This window comes from Myotis myotis, unplaced genomic scaffold (assembly GCF_014108235.1).
Source record: "Myotis myotis isolate mMyoMyo1 unplaced genomic scaffold, mMyoMyo1.p scaffold_m19_p_11, whole genome shotgun sequence".
Classification (NCBI taxonomy): Eukaryota; Metazoa; Chordata; class Mammalia; order Chiroptera; family Vespertilionidae; genus Myotis; species Myotis myotis.
The window spans coordinates 20,858,493-20,876,827 of record NW_023416315.1 but is presented as its reverse complement, the minus strand read 5'-3'; positions in this window follow the sequence as shown (position 1 = coordinate 20,876,827).

The following is an 18,335-nucleotide window of genomic DNA, read 5'->3' as shown; positions in this document are numbered from 1 at the left end:
TCAAATTGATCTATAGCAATACAACCCAGATTTATCAGCTTAATTCCTTTTTTAAAAAAGCCCAGCTGCCATTTATTGTTTTTGGCAGGAATTTAAGAGTTGATCCTAAAATTCATATGGAATATCAAAGGACCCAGAATAGTCAAAACAATCTTTAAAAATAACAAGCGCCTGGCCAGTGTGACTTAGTGATTGAGCATCGACCTAGGAACCAGGAGGTCATGGTTCGATTCCTGGTCAGGGTACATGTCCAGATTGCGGGCTTGATCCCCACGGTGGGGTGTGCAGGAGGCAGCTGATCAATGATTCTCTCTCATAATTGATGTTTCTGTCTTTCTCTCTCTCTCCCTTCCTCTTTGAAATCAATAAAAAATATTTTTTTAAAAAAGAAGAAGAAAGTTGGAGGACTAATATTTCTCAATTCCAAAATTACTACAAAATTACATAAATCAAGCCAGTGTGGTACTGGCATAAGGATAGACATATTGATCAATGGGATAGAATTGAGAGTTTACATTTATAATCCAGTGGTTTTCAACAAGAATGCCAAGACAATTCAATGAGGTAAATAATAGTCTTTCAACAAATGGTGTTGGAACAGCTGCACAATAATAACAACATAAAATGAATGAATTTGGACCCCTACCTCATACTGTATATAATTAATTAAAAAAGAATTAAATGCCTAAATGTAGGAGCTACACACATAAAACTTAAAACATAAAAGTAAATCCTGGTTTCTCAGATTTGACTCCAAAAGCAAAAGCAACAAGAAGAAAAAATATATAAATTGGATTTAATCAAAACTAAAATTAAAATGTTTGTCCTTCAAAGGACACCAACAAAAAAATTTAAGGCCAGCTTAAACATAGGAGAAAATGTTTGCAAATTATATATCTGATAAGAGACTTGTATTCAGAATATATAAAGAACTCTTACAACTCAACAATAGAAAGACAAATAATCCAATTTAAAAAGAGCCAAAGATTTGAACTGACATATCCCCAAAGACATGGCCAATAACCATATGAAAAGCTGCTCAACATCATTAACTATCAGGGACATGCAAATCAAAACCATAATGAGATACCACTTCACTTTTGTTATGATGGTTAAAATAAAAAAATAAAAACATAGACAACAGCAAGTGTTGACAAGGATGTGGAAACACTGGAATCCTCATACATTGTTTGTAGTAATGGAAAATGGTGCAATTACTTCTAAAACAGTTGACAATTCCTCAAAATGTTAAGCATAGAATTACAATGACTCAGCAATTCTATTCCCAGGTACTGAACTGAACTTTGACAATGAAATACGATAAATATGAATGAGACTTAAAAATATGTGCCCACACAAAAATTGGATATGAATGTTCATTGCAGCATTATTCATAATAGATAAAAAGTAGAAGCCACCTAAATGTCTATCTACTGATGAATATATAAACATAATGTGGTTTATTCATGTTGTTAAATATTATCTATACTAATAAAAGGGTAATATGCTAATTAGACCAGGTCAACCGGACATCTTCCGGACGTCTGACTTCCTTCCAGACAAAGCCATGGTGATGGGGGCTGAGGCAGAGGTGGTTAGAGGTGGCCAGGCCAGCAGGGTGGCAGTTAGGGGAAGGCCAGGACAACAGGGGGGCAGTTAGGGGGTGACCAAGCTGGCAGAAGGCAGTTAGGGGGTGATCAGGCCAGCAAGCAGAGACAGTTAGGGGCGATCAGGCAGGCAGGTAGAGTGGTTAGGGGCAATCAGGCAGACAGGCAGGTGAGCAGTTAGGAGCCAGTGGTCCCGGATTGTGAGAGGGATGTCCGACTACCAGTTTTGGACATCCTTTGAGGGGTCCCAGATTGGAGAGGGTGTAGACTGGGCTGAGGGACCCCCCCTCCCCGCATGAATTTCGTGCGCCAGGCCTCTAGTCCTATATAATAAAAGCCTAATATGCTAAGTTTCTGACCATTTGACCAGTCGCTATGATGCACACTGACCACCAGGGGCAGATGCTCTGACTGGTAGGTTAGCTCACTGCTGGGGTCTGGCTGATGGGGACTGGGTGAGACGGGCCGGACACGCCCAGGAGCCCTCCTGCAGTCCCTCCCAGCCCTGAATGTGCACTGGTGGGGTCCCTCGGCCTGGCCTGCACCCTCTTGCAATCCGAGACCCCTCAGGGGATGTTGGAGAGCTGGTTTCGGCCCAATCCCCACAGGCCAGGCCAAGGGACCTCACTGGTGCACGAATCCGTGAAAGGACCTCTAGTTCAGCAATAAAAAGGAATGAAATATGAATCTGTGCCATTACAATGCTGAACCTTGAAAACATTATGCTAAGTGAAATAAGTTAGTCACAACTGACCACATATAGTATGACTCCATTAAATGAAATGTTTGTAATAGGCAAATCTATAGAGACTGAAAGTAGATTAATAGCTGCCAGGGATTAGGGTAAGGAGGCAGTGGGAAGTGACTACTAATGGGTATGGGATTTCTTTTGGGGATAAACATGTTCTGAAAATAGTTAGTGGTGATGGTTGCAAAACTTTGTGAATACGCTAAAAACCACCGAATTGTATACTTAAAAAAATAACCTAAGCCCAGCTGGGCTTCTGTGGCTCTGTGGCTGAGCATTGACCTATGAACCAGGAGGTCATAGTGTGATTCCTGGTTGGGGCACATGTCCAGGTTGTGGGCTCAATCCCAAGTGTGGGGTGTGCAGGAGGCAACTGATGAGTGATTCTCACCCATCATTTATGTTTCTATCCCTCCCTCTCTGAAATGAATAAAAATATTTTAAAAAACACCTCAAAAATGACAGAGCAGTTAGAAAGAAAGAAAGAAAAAAAAGCTAATCATTTAGAGAGAAGCAGGATGGCTACAGGAACTTCATGAGAGAGGGCCTTATGGGGAATGAAAGGCTATGGGAGGATGATGCAGCATGTCCTGACTAGGGGCAGAGAAATGCCTTACCATGTTATGATAACAGATGCACTAAGTCTCCCATAGGGAAGGGGGCTGCTGGGGATCCTGCTGCCTCCAACTCTCCCCACCTTGTCTGGGCTATGAGTTAGTTTGATGAAACTTTAAGATAGCACAGAAGGGAGTCACTGATAAACACACAGAAAAAGCCCCAAGAAAACACTTGCTTACAAAGTATGATATGCCAAATGTAAGGATAACCAGACTAGGGCAAAGGACTCCTTGCCTCCTTCATTCCTATAATAAAAATGAGGTTTCCATCCATGAACTGGACACTGACTATCTATGTCCATTCAGGCTATTATAACAGAACTAGAGGCCCCATGCATGAAATTCGTGCAAGGGGCTCGGCCCTCACAGCCATGGTAGCTTGCCTCGGCCCTCATAGCCCCAATGGCTTGCCTCGGCCCTTACAGTCCTGGCTTCGTCTGGAAGGTTGTCCAGGAGGACATCTGGTTTAATTAGCATATTATGCTTTCATCATTATAGATTAGAGGCCCGATGCATGAAATTCGTGCAAGAGTAGGCCTTCCTTCCCCCAGCTGCTGGCATCAGATTCCCTCTGGCACCCAGGACTCGGGCTTCCCTCATAGCCCCGGCTTTGTCCGGAAGGTTGTCCGAAGGACATCTGGTCTAATTAGCATATTGTGCTTTTATTATTATAGATACCTAGACTGGGTGGCTTATCAACAACAAATTTATTCCTCACAGTTTTGGACACTAAAAGCCCAAGATCATGACTCTGGCTGATTCAGTGTCTGCTGAGGGCTTGCTTCCTGGTTCATACACAGCTGCCTTCTTGCTGTGTCTTTACATGGCAGAAGGGATGAGAGGGCTCTATGGAGTGTCTTTTGTAAAGGCACTAATCCCATGATTGGGGCCCCACCCTCTGACCTAATCATTCCCTGAAAGTCCACCTCCAAATGTCATCACATTAGGGATTAGGTTTCAACATACGAATTTTGAGGGGCACAAGCATTTAGTCAGTGGCACAAACCTTGTTCCTGCTTTTTAATGTGTTATAGAAATCTACTTTCTTTGTAGTTTGTCCCCTGTTCATTACATTAGATTCAGGACTGATCTTTTTTTGTAGTTTATTTAAAATATAGAAAAAAGTAAAGAAAAAGGTACTAGAGATACAACAGTAAATCGAACAGATCCAAAATCCCACCCTTGTGAAACTTATAGTCTAGTGATTAAATGCTAAGCCTTTTGGGGGGGCTTTATATATACCCTCATTAAATTCTTGTGACAGCTTTGTGAGAGAGCTACTATTACAATCCCTATTACTGGCGAGGAAAGCTAAAGCTCACTGAGACCTCATTACATGCCTAAGCTCACACTACAAGGGAAAGGTCACAATTTGAACCCAAGCAACTAACTCTAGGGCCCAAGCATTTAACATAATGCACATGGTTTCCAAACTGTGTGCCGAGGTACCCTAGAGGGCTATCAGGAATGAAAGGCCAATGCAGGAGCTTTTCTTTTTTTTTTTTTTGAATCCTTATTTGAGGATATGTTTATGGATTTTTAGTGAGAGAGAAAGGGGGAGAGAGAGAGAAAGAGAGAGAAACATTGATGTGAAAGAGACACAGAGACACACCTACCTGCTGCTTCCTGTACGTACCCCTGACCAAGAATCTTACCCACAACCTAGGTATATGCTCTGACTGGGAATCAAACCTGCAACCTTTTTGATGTATGGGTTGACACCTCAACTAACTGAGCCACCTGCCCATGGCAGGCGCTTTTACTTTTTTAGGGAAACATAGACATGCCAAATACCACATGAACTCCTGCTCTTAAGTTGTTCTGAACTAAACTAATACATAAAGCCTTTAGGTATTTCTTTTGATGTAGTGACACTGTGAAATATTATGCTAAAGGCACTGTGAACTGAGAAAGTTTTGGAACTTCTGTATGATGCTATTGTCCATTTACCTGTCTGGTACTCCCTCTAGACCAGATGCTCTTAAAGCAGCCTGGTATATAGTAGGGCGGCACACCAAAAATGGTTGTTGAATGAATGAACGAATGAATGAAGAGTAGAATACAAGTAAATGGGAGATATATTATGTGATATAGATCACATATAAGTAAGTAGCAGGGACAACAGAGAGAATAAATGGCAGAAGGGTGCAAGATTTGGGGACTAGAAATCATGTGGGGAATGGGACATAAAAGCAGTAGAGTGAAGTAGGAAGGCCTGTGTTCTCTGAAGCCAGACCACCTGGCTTTGAAACCCAGATCTGCCACATACTAGCTCTGAGATCCTGGACAAGTTACTTCACTTACCTGGACCTCAGATTTCTCATCCATAAAATGGAGTTAAAATAAAATTGTTGGGACAGATTAAATCAGTCTACATGAATAGACTGCTTAGAATAGTGTCTAGCACATGGTAATTGTTACATATGTGCAGTTTGATATTACTGGGGATATATTCAACCAGGTTTATTTGTTTCTAAGAAGAGAAGAGAATAGCCAAGTTGGTGGCAGCTAGGGTGACACATTATCCTAATTTGCCTGAGATGAAAAGGCTTCCCTGGAGATGAGGCTTGCTGTGCTAAAACTAGGGAAAGTCCTGGGCAAACTGAGACAAGTTGGTCACCCTGGTAGCAGCTCATCTCTTCATTCCTGCAGGAAGTTTGAATGTAGGCTTGTTCCTGGCTCAGGAGGGGGTCACTTCCTTGGCAGGTCCAGAGGAGGTAACAGTGAGGGATTCAGGTTGTTTTGTGGCTGAACAACAGAAGGCAGGAAGTGTGCAATTTAAGGCAGGAAGGCATATATGGTTTAGATTTATGTCAACGCTATCAGAACAGAGAAGATCCATCACTATCTATCTCTACAAGGCACCATGTTGCTCTGAACGTGTCTTCAAGAGCTTTCAAAGAAGAGGAAACAATTATATTTCATTACATTTTCTAGACAATTGACATGATTTAGAGATTACTGAGCCATGTGAATATATATAGCAAAAAATCTTCCCCACTCTTGTCTCGTAGTCAGCTCCTTCCAGAGCCTCTTCAGCCACATGCAAGAAAATACAAATATACATTTGCTTTAGCTGACCTTAGGAGTGGAAGCAAACATTCTGGAGAAGCTACACTTGAATAAATGGGCAACTGAGAGCCACTCTCACAAAGACTGTTCACTTTGGGGTCCACTGAGAAACTGGGGTTTGGGACCTACGGACCTGAGTGAGAGGTGGTGACAACATCAAAGCCCAGCCTTCAGAGATGACATCTATGCCTCTCCACTCTCTTACTTTCATATAAATACTGTAATTTTTTACTCTTTCAGTGTTGAGATTCACAGCCACTTTTATATGGATTAGTCCTACTATTTTCAATATTGTTGGTATTCATTTCATCCCCCCCCCCCCCCCCCGCTTTGTCATATTATCAGTTCAGGATGTTTGACACCCACCCCTTGAGGTAATGTCACCCTCCCCTGTTATCTGTTTCTAACTGGTGGTTTTAGTTTTGTCATGACTACTTATATGTTTAGGCACATGTCAATTTGGCTGCAAAAGTTGTGCAAGACAGATAAAGAAGATGCTATAGGTGTGGGTTGGGTTTACCTAAACATTTTTCTAACCCTCTGCCTTTACCCCCATATGTTATCACCCCTTACCTTTCTGCTTGCCATTCTATGTCCTCTCTCTTTTCATTATGTTTAACACTTCTTACATCTCAAAAATTCCATCTGAGTTCACTTACATTCTGAATGCATTGCCTTCTTTAGAATTTCATTGAATGAGGGTCAGCTTGTAAGACATTGTTTTTGTTTCTTTACAAAGGTCTTTATTGACCTCTTTATGGAAAGTTATTTTCACTGGGAGATAAATAAAATTCTACATTGGCAGCTATTTTCTTTCAGCACATGGAAAATATAATCTCTAGTAAGTGTATATTAGAACTTATCACTCTATATTCCATGCCTCTTAATCTCTTTTCCATTTCCCCCATCTTTTTTTCTCTTGCTATGTTCTGAATATTTTCTTCTGTCAAATGCTACTGTTAACCCCATTTATTAAGTTTTTAAATTGAATTTTTAGTTTCACTTCTAGACACTCAATTTAGTTGTTTTTTAAATATGTTGGACCATTTTATATACTTTCTATATCTGCAGACATTATCAAGCTTGTGTCTAATAATTCCAATATCTCAATTATTTGTGGATCTATTTCTACTTTATGTTGTTTCTGCTTTCTCACTCTTTAAAAATAATATATATATATTTTATTGATTTTTTACAGAGAGGAAGGGAGAGGGGAAGAGAGTTAGAAACATCAATGAGAGAGAAACATCGATCAGCCGCATCCTGCACACCTCCCACTGGGGATGTGCCCGCAACCAAGGTACATGCCCTTGACTGGAATTGAACCTGGGATCTTTCAGTCTGCAGGCCCATGCTCTATCCACTGAGCCAAACCAGTTAGGGCTGCTTTCTCACTCTTAATGCCTAATTTCCTTTGGTGCTTGGTTATTTTTGACTGTGTTGTACTCATTGCCTTTGAAAAATTACATGTGGTAGTGCTTTGAGGCCAGGAATAAAGGTGCTCCTTCTAGAGATGATCTGTCCTTGTTGTTGCCATACACATACCTGTACTGTCAGTCTAGGATTACTTTAAACTAAATTCATCCCTTGAAGTACCTTAGGACTACCCACATGATATAACTTTGAGGTAAAAATCTTTATAAGGGCCACTTGGTGCTTAAAAAAAATCGCAGAATTGGGTTTCCCCACTCTCTATTCAGCCCAGAATAAAAGCAACTTCCCTTATATTCCCCTGGGGTTGGGGTTAGTGTTGATTTTATTTCTGGTTCAGTCTTACCCTGGGGTTCCTTCTTGTTGTGTGGGTTACTGTCCCCCTCTGGGGTGGGCTTGAGGCTTTGATTTCTTTTTCACCCTAACAAATAGTCAAGATTGCTGGGATTTAAAAATGACCTCAGGACCTAAGTGGCTCCTGCACTCATCTCTTCGGTTTCTTGCTTTTGCTTAGATATCTTTTCCATTTGTTGGATTTTCCTGTTTCTTTCTGATAACTAATGCTTTCTTGATATGGTTGTGTTAGACAGGGGCAGGGCTTTTACTTCTGTCTGGACTGTGCTCCCCAAAAATGGAGTGGAAAATCCAGATTGGCTCCTGCTCCCTGAAACAGGTGGACATCCGTATGAATACCTCACTGCATGGCTGGTGCTTAGAGTGGGCAGACTGCACACGGTTCTGGGGACGAAGGCCATTTTAGAATGCAAACCCTTCTCTGAAAGCTAGCTTAGAGACCAGCTTCCTGATTTATTAAGCCAAGATTTTTGAACTCCCTGTTGTGTCTTTCAGTAGATGAGGGTAGAATTTGGCCCAGAAGGCGATGACAGGAGATGGCATGCTGGGATTCTCAACAGGATACCTGTTTACTAGCAAGTTGAAGTGCAGTCCTTTTTGGTACCATTTGCAAACTATTTACATATGTTTACTGATATATAAAAATTACTTTTATTTGCTTAATAAAATTTTGTTTATTTTTTAGACTGCTTAGATAAAAATGCTATATTTCACATTTTTTTGAGGAGGGTTTTGAAAAATTTTTATTTGATATTCTTCTGGTCAAAGGAATTTACTTTTGTTAAGCATGGAGAAAGAGCTCAGTGCTTGGGATGTGTTTTTTTTTTATTTTCAATTTAATGGCCTGGAGTCATATTCTGTAGCATATGCTTTGGATATTCAAATGACTAAAGACCTGGATGAAATAATTTCTTATTAAATCACTTATATTATACACATGCATAACTGACATATTTATATTTCCCTAGAGCCCATCACAGTTCTCCAAGCATTAAGTGATTATGCAAACTTAAATGTAGAAGTCAAACTTAAGAACAAACTTTAAACAAATAAGATCCCTTGCTTCAGGTACTTCATTTAGGAAAAAAAAAGTAAAGAAACTCACTGTAGCTGAACCAAATAATTTGAGATCCCTCTCAAACTTCCTATGTCATTTGTAAACTTCAATAGGAACTCTATAGAAGTATTTCACATTGCAACAATATTTATGCTTTTTATTTTTGGAATAATTTCAATATTACCCTAAAGTTGCAGGAATAGTTCCACCAACACCTATATATCCATCAGAGACCCTATTCAACTTTTCACCAATTGTCCTAGCAACGTTCTTCATAGCAAAATAATTCAATATGGTATCATCTGTTGCTTTAGTTGTCATACCTCTGAAGGGAATCAACGTTTTGCTACCACGAAGCTGCCTTTTCAGGATATTGATTTTAAGCTGTTTATTAAGAATCAAGACTTAGAAAGAATCATTGAACCCTTCCCCCTTTCCAGCCCAAGATATTCGGACAGAGAAGTCTGCTTTAGGAAGGAAGTCTTGGCTTCATTCTTTAAGAATCTTCACCCTAGCACTGACCAAGGAGACTCCCAGCCTGTTAGTTAGATGCGCTGTGTCCCTTGGTCTGTAACTTGCCCAGCAAGAGTTCTGCCCTGTATGTTCCTGCTCTTCCTCAACTACCTGTAAAAGCTGAAAGATGTATAAAATCTGAAGAACAGAGTATCTAACTGCCTGCAAATCACACGTTCTCAGTTCTGAAATCGAATACCCCATCCACTCCCCCTTCTCTTTTGTCCAATACTGTTAAATGTAACCCAGTGTTGCCTCACTGTCTTTGGAATTTTCATGCTTCTGTGAAATCTCCATGCTCAAATATTAAAATTTTGATTGTCTCCTGTTAATCTGTTTCTGCTGGATTATTAGCTCAGCTAGAAGAATTCAGAAGGTGGGAGGAAAAGCATTGTTTTTTAGCCCCCACACCTCCTCAGTCTCTTTCAATGCAAGAAAATTCCATAGTCTTTCCTTGACTTTCAGGACTAGGACATTTTTTTTAAAGACTGCAGGGCAGGTATTTTGTAGAATGCTCCTCAATTTAGGGTTGTCTAATGTTTCTTTATAATTAGATTCAGGTTATGCATTCAGTTTTGGCAGGAGTATCATGAGAACAATGCTAATTTCTTTTTGCATCCTGTCGGGTGGCACATAATTTTAGTCTGATGATGTTACATTTGATGTTACACTTGAATAATGTAGTGTCTGCCAGCTTACTTCACTAGAAAGCTATTCTTTCCCCCTTCATAATTGCCTTTTGTGAAGAGATACTATGTAAATATCCCTTTTGTCATCTAACTTTTACCCACAAAGTTTAATAATATTATGTTTCTTGCCTGAATTGATTATTACTAAGATTGTCATCAAATGGTGATTTTTAAATATCTTTTACTTATTTTATATTTAATAGCTAGCCTTTTACCATTCAGAATAGCCTTTCCCCCCATTTACTTCACTTGTTTGTGTAAATCTGTATGGACTCCAGGATCTTTTATTCAATGGGCTCTATTCCATTCCTCTCACTAAGTATTTTGATGCTCTAATTGTCTCAAATTTGCCCAATGGTTGGCCCTTCAAACAGGCTTCTGCATCATTTTGACACACCCCTGTCATTTTTTGAGTCCCTCATTACTTCCTGACATCAAATTACCTTTCATACTCATCTTATGTTTTTGTGGCTCTGCAAGGTGACTGCTCTGTCAGGTGGCTCAGCACTCCAGGCTACTTTGACCTCATCATCCCTCCACCTATGATGCTACCAGGTTAACACAAATATCCAAGGATCTTCGAGGCAGGGGGAGAGAATGCAAGATGACCAGCTCTAAGGTACTTTCTGATGGAAGGAACACATATCAATTCTGCTCACTATTTATTGGCTAAAAAAATTCACATGACTACTCTTCATTTCAAAGGGGCAAGAAAGAATAATCCTTTCTACTGCCCATGAGAGGAGAATAAAAAATATTGACAAACATAGGAATAATTACCACTAAGACTTTTTTCTCTGAACTGTTAAAAATAAAACTAGTGCCTTGCCAGTGTGGTTCTGTGATTGAGTGTCGACTTATGAACCAGGAGGTCATGGTGCATGGTTTGATTCCAGGTCAGGGCACATGCCTGGGTTGCAGGCTCAATCCCTAGTAGGGGTGTGCAGGAGGCAGTTGATCAATGATTCTCTTTCATCATTGACATTTCTCTCTCTTTCCCTCTCTCTTCCTCTCTGAAATCCGTAAAAATATATTTTTAAAAAATAAAGCTAGCAATATTCAGATTCATCTTTTTTTTGTAAAAAAGATTTATTATCTATGCATAACCATACATTTTTTTGAGATCCAAGATAATTAAGGTAAAATTCACATTATAGCAACTAAGAAAATCATTTTAAATTATTTACTTCCAAATTTATATGGACTTAAGTCTGAACTTAAAGATGGTTCAATGGGGGCTAAGAATAAAATTAATACGTTTTTCTCCCACCTTCTTAGTTCTTCTAGCTGGGCTAATAATCAAATTAACAGAAGAAAATAAAAGTTTTTATACATGCAAATGGGGAATTCACATAAGCTTGAAAATTCCAAAGACAATGAGGCAACATTGGGACATATGATATTTTTGAACAAGGGAGAAAGGGGTATGAGATTTTAGAAGTGGGAATAGGTAGTTGAGGAAGGGCAGAACATACCTGGCTGGCAAATTATTGCTAGACAACTCAGAGACAATGGGACACAGTGGGTATCTAGGCTAACAGACCCCTACTGAAGCCCTCTCTTTACCACACTTAATTCAAATTAGGCAAAAGTGAACATCCTAAGATTTCCTTCCTAAACAGATTTTTTCTGTTTGAATCTCTTGGGCAGGAAAGAGGGAGAGGGTTAAAGGTTCTTTCTAAATATTGTTTTTTTAATAAACAGTTTAAAATAATACCCCAAAACGGTAGCTTCAGGGTGGCAAAATTTTGGTTCCCTTCAGTTCCCATAGTTACTACTCAGAAAAATGTTTTAGTAAATATTCCGAATGCTAGAAAGCTAGCTATTAAACACATAAAATAAAATAAATTTAAATATTGCCATTTGGTGGCAATCTTAGTAATATTCAATTCAGCAATTCATAAACCAAGCCATGCTTTAGGATCACCTGGGAGGTTTATAAAAATAATTGCCTTGCCCTCACTCAAAGAGACCCAGGTATAATGGGCTTGGGTGGAACCTGGATAGCAGCGCCGGAGTCTCCCCCTATCCACGGTTTCACTTTCCGAAGTTTCAGTTATCCTTAGTCGATGCAGGTTTGAAAATATTGAATAGAAAATTCCAGAAATAATTCATGAATTTAAATTGTGGGCCATTCTGAGTAGCGTGCTGAAATCTCACGTCACCTGATTTGTCCTGTTTGGGATATGAATCGTCCTTTCATCTGGTGTATTCATGCTATGTACATGCTCCCTGACCATTAGTCGCTTAGTAGTTGTCTTAGTTATCAAATCGGCCGTTTCAGTATCACAGTGCTTGTGTTTAAGTAACTCATATTTTACTTAATAATGCCACATTCACATAACTTTTATTACAGTACTAGGGGCCCGGTGCACAGATTCATGCATTGGTGGGGTCCCTCAGCCCAGCCTGTGAGGACTGGGCCAAAACCGGCTCTCTGACATCCCCCAAGGGGTCCCGGATTGCAAGAGGGCACAGGCCAGTCTGAGGGACCCCACCGGTGCACGATCAGAGCTGGGGAGGGACCTCAGGAGGGCTCCAGAGTGTGTCTGGCCCATCTCACCCAATCTCAATCTGCCGGACCCCAGCAGCAAGCTGACCTACTGTTTGGAACATCTGCCCCCTGGTGGTCAGTGTCATAGCGACTGGTCGAACTGTCAAAGGAATGGTCGGACACTTAGCATATTAGGCTTCTACTATATAGGATAGTGTTAAAATTGTTCTATGTTATTATTAGTTATTGTTGTTAATCTCTTACTGTGCCTAATTTATAAATTATCATAGGTATGCATATATAGGAACAAACATAGTTCATATAGGGTTCAGTGCTATCCCCAGTTTTAGGCATTGAAATTTCCAAGGGGCAAGAAAATTTCAGGGTCTTAGAACATGTCCTCTGTGGATAAGAGGAACTACTATAGTTTTTAAAATTCTCTGGTGAGTCTAATGCAAAGCCTGAGTCTCTTTCTGACATTGTTGCCCCCTGCCAGTCCTTTACCCTGTAGCCACCTTCCCAGGGGAGCCCTCCCGAACCCCCCAGGTCTAGGTTATGTGCTCCTAAGTCTCTTTGAATTTTCTCTACCATATCCTTCATCACACTGCACTATATTAGCATGGATGCTTTGCTGTATCAGGCTGTAAACTCTATAAAGATCAGTTCATATTATCTTCACTTATTGAATACCCACCTCCTGGCATGATGCCTAACACCTAGCAGGTGCTTGATTCACGTGTGTTAAATACATTAGTAAATTAGTACATAAAACTGGACTTAGAGCTGTCATTTTGCTTTCTGATCCAGTATCGAGCTTATGGGTACAGATGTAGCACTGGGGAATTGGCTTATCTGTATCCTTTGTAAATGACTAAGATTGAGCTCTTGTAAAAAGATCCTGGCCTAACTGCACCATGAACCTTTTTTAAAACTGAACAAAAATAGGAAGTAAACATATGTGGTGTTTACTGTGATTACTTGAACTCAGTTGAGGGTTAGACACACTCAGGAACTTTTCTTAGGAGAATCAGAAATAGCTAATCTACTTGCCTCCGCATATTGCATCTGTAGGCATTTGGATAAGATAACAAATAACAAGCATGCCTCCTCCAGGGTCAAGTATAAACTTGTCTGTTGTTCAAGGACCTTCACCTCTCGCTGCCTGCCTTTCTAACTCCTTTTCCCAGTTAAGTAGAGGTGGAAAGTGCTTAGATTTTGAATCCAGAAACCAGGGAGTCAAACCGCTGTACTGCTATTCTATTTGAGAAGACGGGTGGCTTTGGCATTTCTCTGAGCCCCCGTTTCCCCAGGGGAAACATGACCCACATCTCACAGCTGATTTGAAGGTTAAGTGAGACACTGCATGTGGCGGTACTTTGAACACTGGAAAGCCCTATGCAAATGCTGCTGTGGTTAGTTGCCAAAGAGAGCTAGTGATGGATGCCGCACTCACCTGAAGTTCCTTGGCTTGGTGCCTTCCTCAGCCTACAATATTTTTTCTTCACATTTCTGTCTGTCCAGTTATGCTCAGTGACTGACAGTGCTTTCCCTCTTGAATTGTTATTTCTTTTTTTATGAAATATATTTTTACTGATTTCAGAGAGTAAGGGAAAGGGAGATAGAAACATCAATGCTGAGAGAGAATCATTGCACGCCCCACACTGGAGATTGAGCCCACAACCCAGGCATGTGCCCTGACTGGGAATCAAACCTCAACCTCATCGTTCATAGATCAACTCTCAACCACTGACTCACACTGGCCGGGCTTAAATTGTTATTTCTAATGGACCCCACCAATGGATGCAGTGTGGATTACTGTCTTTTCTGTTGTGTTATAAGTGGAAAACAACAGGGTAAAAAGGAAAGTGATGCTCCCTCACATTTGCCCACCAATTTCAAATGTGCTTAGAATTATTAATTTAATAACTAAATATTAACTTTACTAATTTAATAGTGACATATTAAATTTACTAATTTAATAATTAAACTTAACAATTTAATAATAAATTATTAACTTAACTAATTTAATAATTAAATATTAAATTTACTAACTTAATAATTAAATTACTTTTAATTATTACTATGGTACTTCAAAGCATATTTTGTAAAATTCATAGAGTCTGAGTAATCTGAAACTTGCCCCAGTTAGCCTGCCAGTACATCTTTGCCGAGAAATGCGGCAGTGGAATCCTGAGAGAATGATTTGATCTGTGGGTCAGGGACAGGAGGATTACGGAGGATTTTTATGTGTTTTTAGAATGCCTTTCTATTTCAGGAGAAAAGTAATACAAATTCCATTTCACAGAAGCAAGTGGAGTTAGATGGGAGAATTACTTGTTTAGTGAAGAAGTGAATGTTTACTCTAGAATGCTCATTATGTTTATAAATATTAAGTACGGAATGAAAAGAATTTAGAAGGCAAAAGCAATGTTTGCCATTGAACTTTTAAAAGCTGAGGTTGACATGTAATTGAAAATATTTCAACTGTGTGAAGGCCTATATTAATTTTTGCATGATAACACTCGTTTTCAGGGTTTCCTGTTGAGATTAGAGACCTATACTAGCATTTACCAGCAGAGTGTCACGGAAGGCTGATTCTGCACGATGCTCTGTGACAGAAGGTTTCTATGATGGAAGGTTTCAAAATTAAACCAGTTGGGTGAACCATGCATGCTCCCATCCCTATCTTGGAGATTCACGGTGCGTACATGTCTAATAAAACTCTGAGCACTGCGACAGTCGAGATCCTGTTTAAATTTGTTTCACACTGTCATCCTCCAATTTCTTTGACTGTGGAACCTTTTTAAAAATTATTATTATGACACCTATTTACAGCTGAAAACCTGAGTGTGCTCTGGGGTGCCCACTGGGAAACTCTGAATCGCATAATGGATTAAATATATTCACTTGCCCAGCTAACCACAGAGCATCCTTTCTGGAATGGAGTTGCAGTGCAAATTATGTAAATTTCTACATAGAGCATACTATGATTTAAACCTAACCAGGGTAATGAGGGCCTTTTTAGGGTGGAGAATGCCTTGCAGGGGAAGGGTGCCATATCCTTTCCCTTCCTCTCTCTCTTCTCATGCTTTTGGCTCCAAATTTTTTCACACATATTGAGTTGACCTCCTCTGCAAAGTGTGCTTCCTGGAAATTTTTCGTGAATCAAAACTGATGCTGTTCTTTGACATGCAGGACTGGAGACTCCACCTCTTTCTCAATGATTGTCTACAGTCAGAGACGCTGGTACTTGGTTCCAGCTCATTCACAGGGAATTTCCATGGGGATTGTGGGGAGCTTCAATTAAACCTTTTAAAATGTAAAAATAGGCAGGAGAGAGAAAGCTGCTCTCTCCTGAGGCTCTGACTGGAATCACTAGGGATATCATATTTTGTAAAGGGTCTCACAGCAATTTTCGGTAATTAGCTCTCAAGCGCTTTGCGGGTGAGAAGGGTTCTTCTGCCTAACAGAGCAGGTAAAGCAGGTCCTGGGCACAGGTCCTCCCCACCCAGTCATCCTGTCTTTTATGACTAAGAAGAGGAGTCTGGTTATCAGGAGATAACTGGCAGTCTTTGCTCTAATACAGGTGTGGGGAAAAGTAGGTTTACAGTTGTAAAACAAATAAATACAAATAATAAATAAAGAAGTTCCACGTACTCACAGCTATAAACCTACTTTTTCAACCCTGTATATCTTATGCTTCTGTATTATATAGTAGAATGTTAGTTTTAGTCTGTTAACTGATTGCATTTTTTTATTCACTCAATGAATACAGGTCAATGTCTACTGAATGTCAGGCATTGTGTTAAATGCTAGGGGTACAAAACAAGTAAGATACAATTTAAACTAGACATCATCATAATTAAAAAATTTGTGCACTAAAAGATACCATTAAGAAAGTGGTTTCCTTCAGCCCTAGCTGGGTAGCTCAGTTGGTGAGAGCATCATCCAATATGCCAAGGTTGTGGGTTCAATCTCTGGCCAGGGCACATACAAGCAGCAACCAATGAATTCATAAATAAGTAGAACAATAAGCCGATGTTTCTCTTTCTCTCTTTCTCTCCCCCCTCCTTCCTTTCTCTCTCTAAAATCTATACATAAATTTAAAAAAAGAATAAAAAGGGAAAAAGAAAATGGTTTCAAGAGAATGGGAAAAGTTTTTTGCAAATGATACATCGAATAGAAGAATTGTAACCAAAATATAACCCGAGTGGCCAGATTATTATGACCAGTCAGATTATTATGACCACCCCATCAGTACTTCATTGGGCCACCTTTTGCCTTCGGTACTACGGCGATTCTTCTTGGCATTGACTCCAGGAGATGTTGAAAGGTGATGCGAGGAATCTGACACTGTGCCTGATGAATAGCACTGTCCAGTTCTGTGAGATTTGATGGTTGTGGAACCAGCTGCCTGATGGCTCTTTTAACTTCGTCCCACAAATGCTCAATTGTATTGACATCTGATGATTGTGGGGGCCACCTAAGCAAGGTAAAGTCTCCCTCATGTTCTTGAAACCACTCCTGCACAATATGAGCACCATGGCATGGCGCATTGTCTTGTTGGAAGAAGCCATCTCCATTGGGATAGGCCATCAACATGATAGGATGAACTTGATCAGCAATAATACTTAGGTATGTTGTGCTATTCAGATGTTTATAATGATCTGGCCCTCTAGCAACTTCAGTGCGAAATTATAGCTAATTTGCCTACAAACGTCAGGTGGTCATAATAATCTGGCCACTCAGTGTATATAGAACCCTTACACTCACTAATAAAAAGACCAAGAATCCATTTAAAAATTGGGCAAAGGATCTAAATAGACATTTCTACAAAGAAGTTATCTAAGTAAATTAAAAAATGCTCAACATTATTCATCATTAGGGAAATGCAAGTCAAAACTATAATGAGACACTACTTCACACCTACTAGAATCTATACTAATAAAAGGGTAATATGCTAATTAGACCAGACATCTTCCAGATATCCATCCGGACATCCTTCTGGACAAAGCCACGGTGGCGGGGGCCAAAGCAGAGGCAGTTAGGGGCCATGAGGCCAACAGGGGAGGGCAGTTAGGGACGACCAGGCCAGCAGGGGAGCAGTTAGGGATGATCAGGCCAGCAGGAAGAGGTGGTTAGGGGTGATCAGGCAAGCAGGCAGGTGAGCGGTTAGAAGTCAGTGGTCCCAGATTGCAAGAGGGATGTATGACTGCCGGTTTAGGCCCGATCCCACAGAGATCAGGCCTAAACCGACAGCTGGACATCCCCCGACGGGCCCCAGATTGGAGAGGGTGTAGGCTGGGCTGAGGCACCCCCCACACCCTGTGCATGAATTTCGTGCACCGGGCCTCTCGTCTATAATAATAAAAGTGTAATATTTAATTAGACCGGGCGTCCTCTGGATGACCTACCAGACGAGGCCCGGGCTGCGAGGGAAGCCTGGGTCCCAGGTGCCGGAGAGAAGCCGGTTCTGGCAGCCAGGAGAAGGAAGGCCTACTCTTGCATGAATTTCATGCATCGGGCCTCTAGTTGTTATAATAAAAAAGGTGAAGTTGGTGAGGATATAGAGAAATTGGAACCCTCACACTCTGCTATTGGAAATGTAAAACAGTACAGCTGCTTTGGAAAGCAGTTCTGTTTTTGTCCCTGGCAGTTCCTCAAAAAGTTAAATGTAAAATTACAATCTGACCTAGCAATTCCACTCCTAGGAATTGCCCAAGAGAAATAAAAACATATGTTCATGCAAAAAT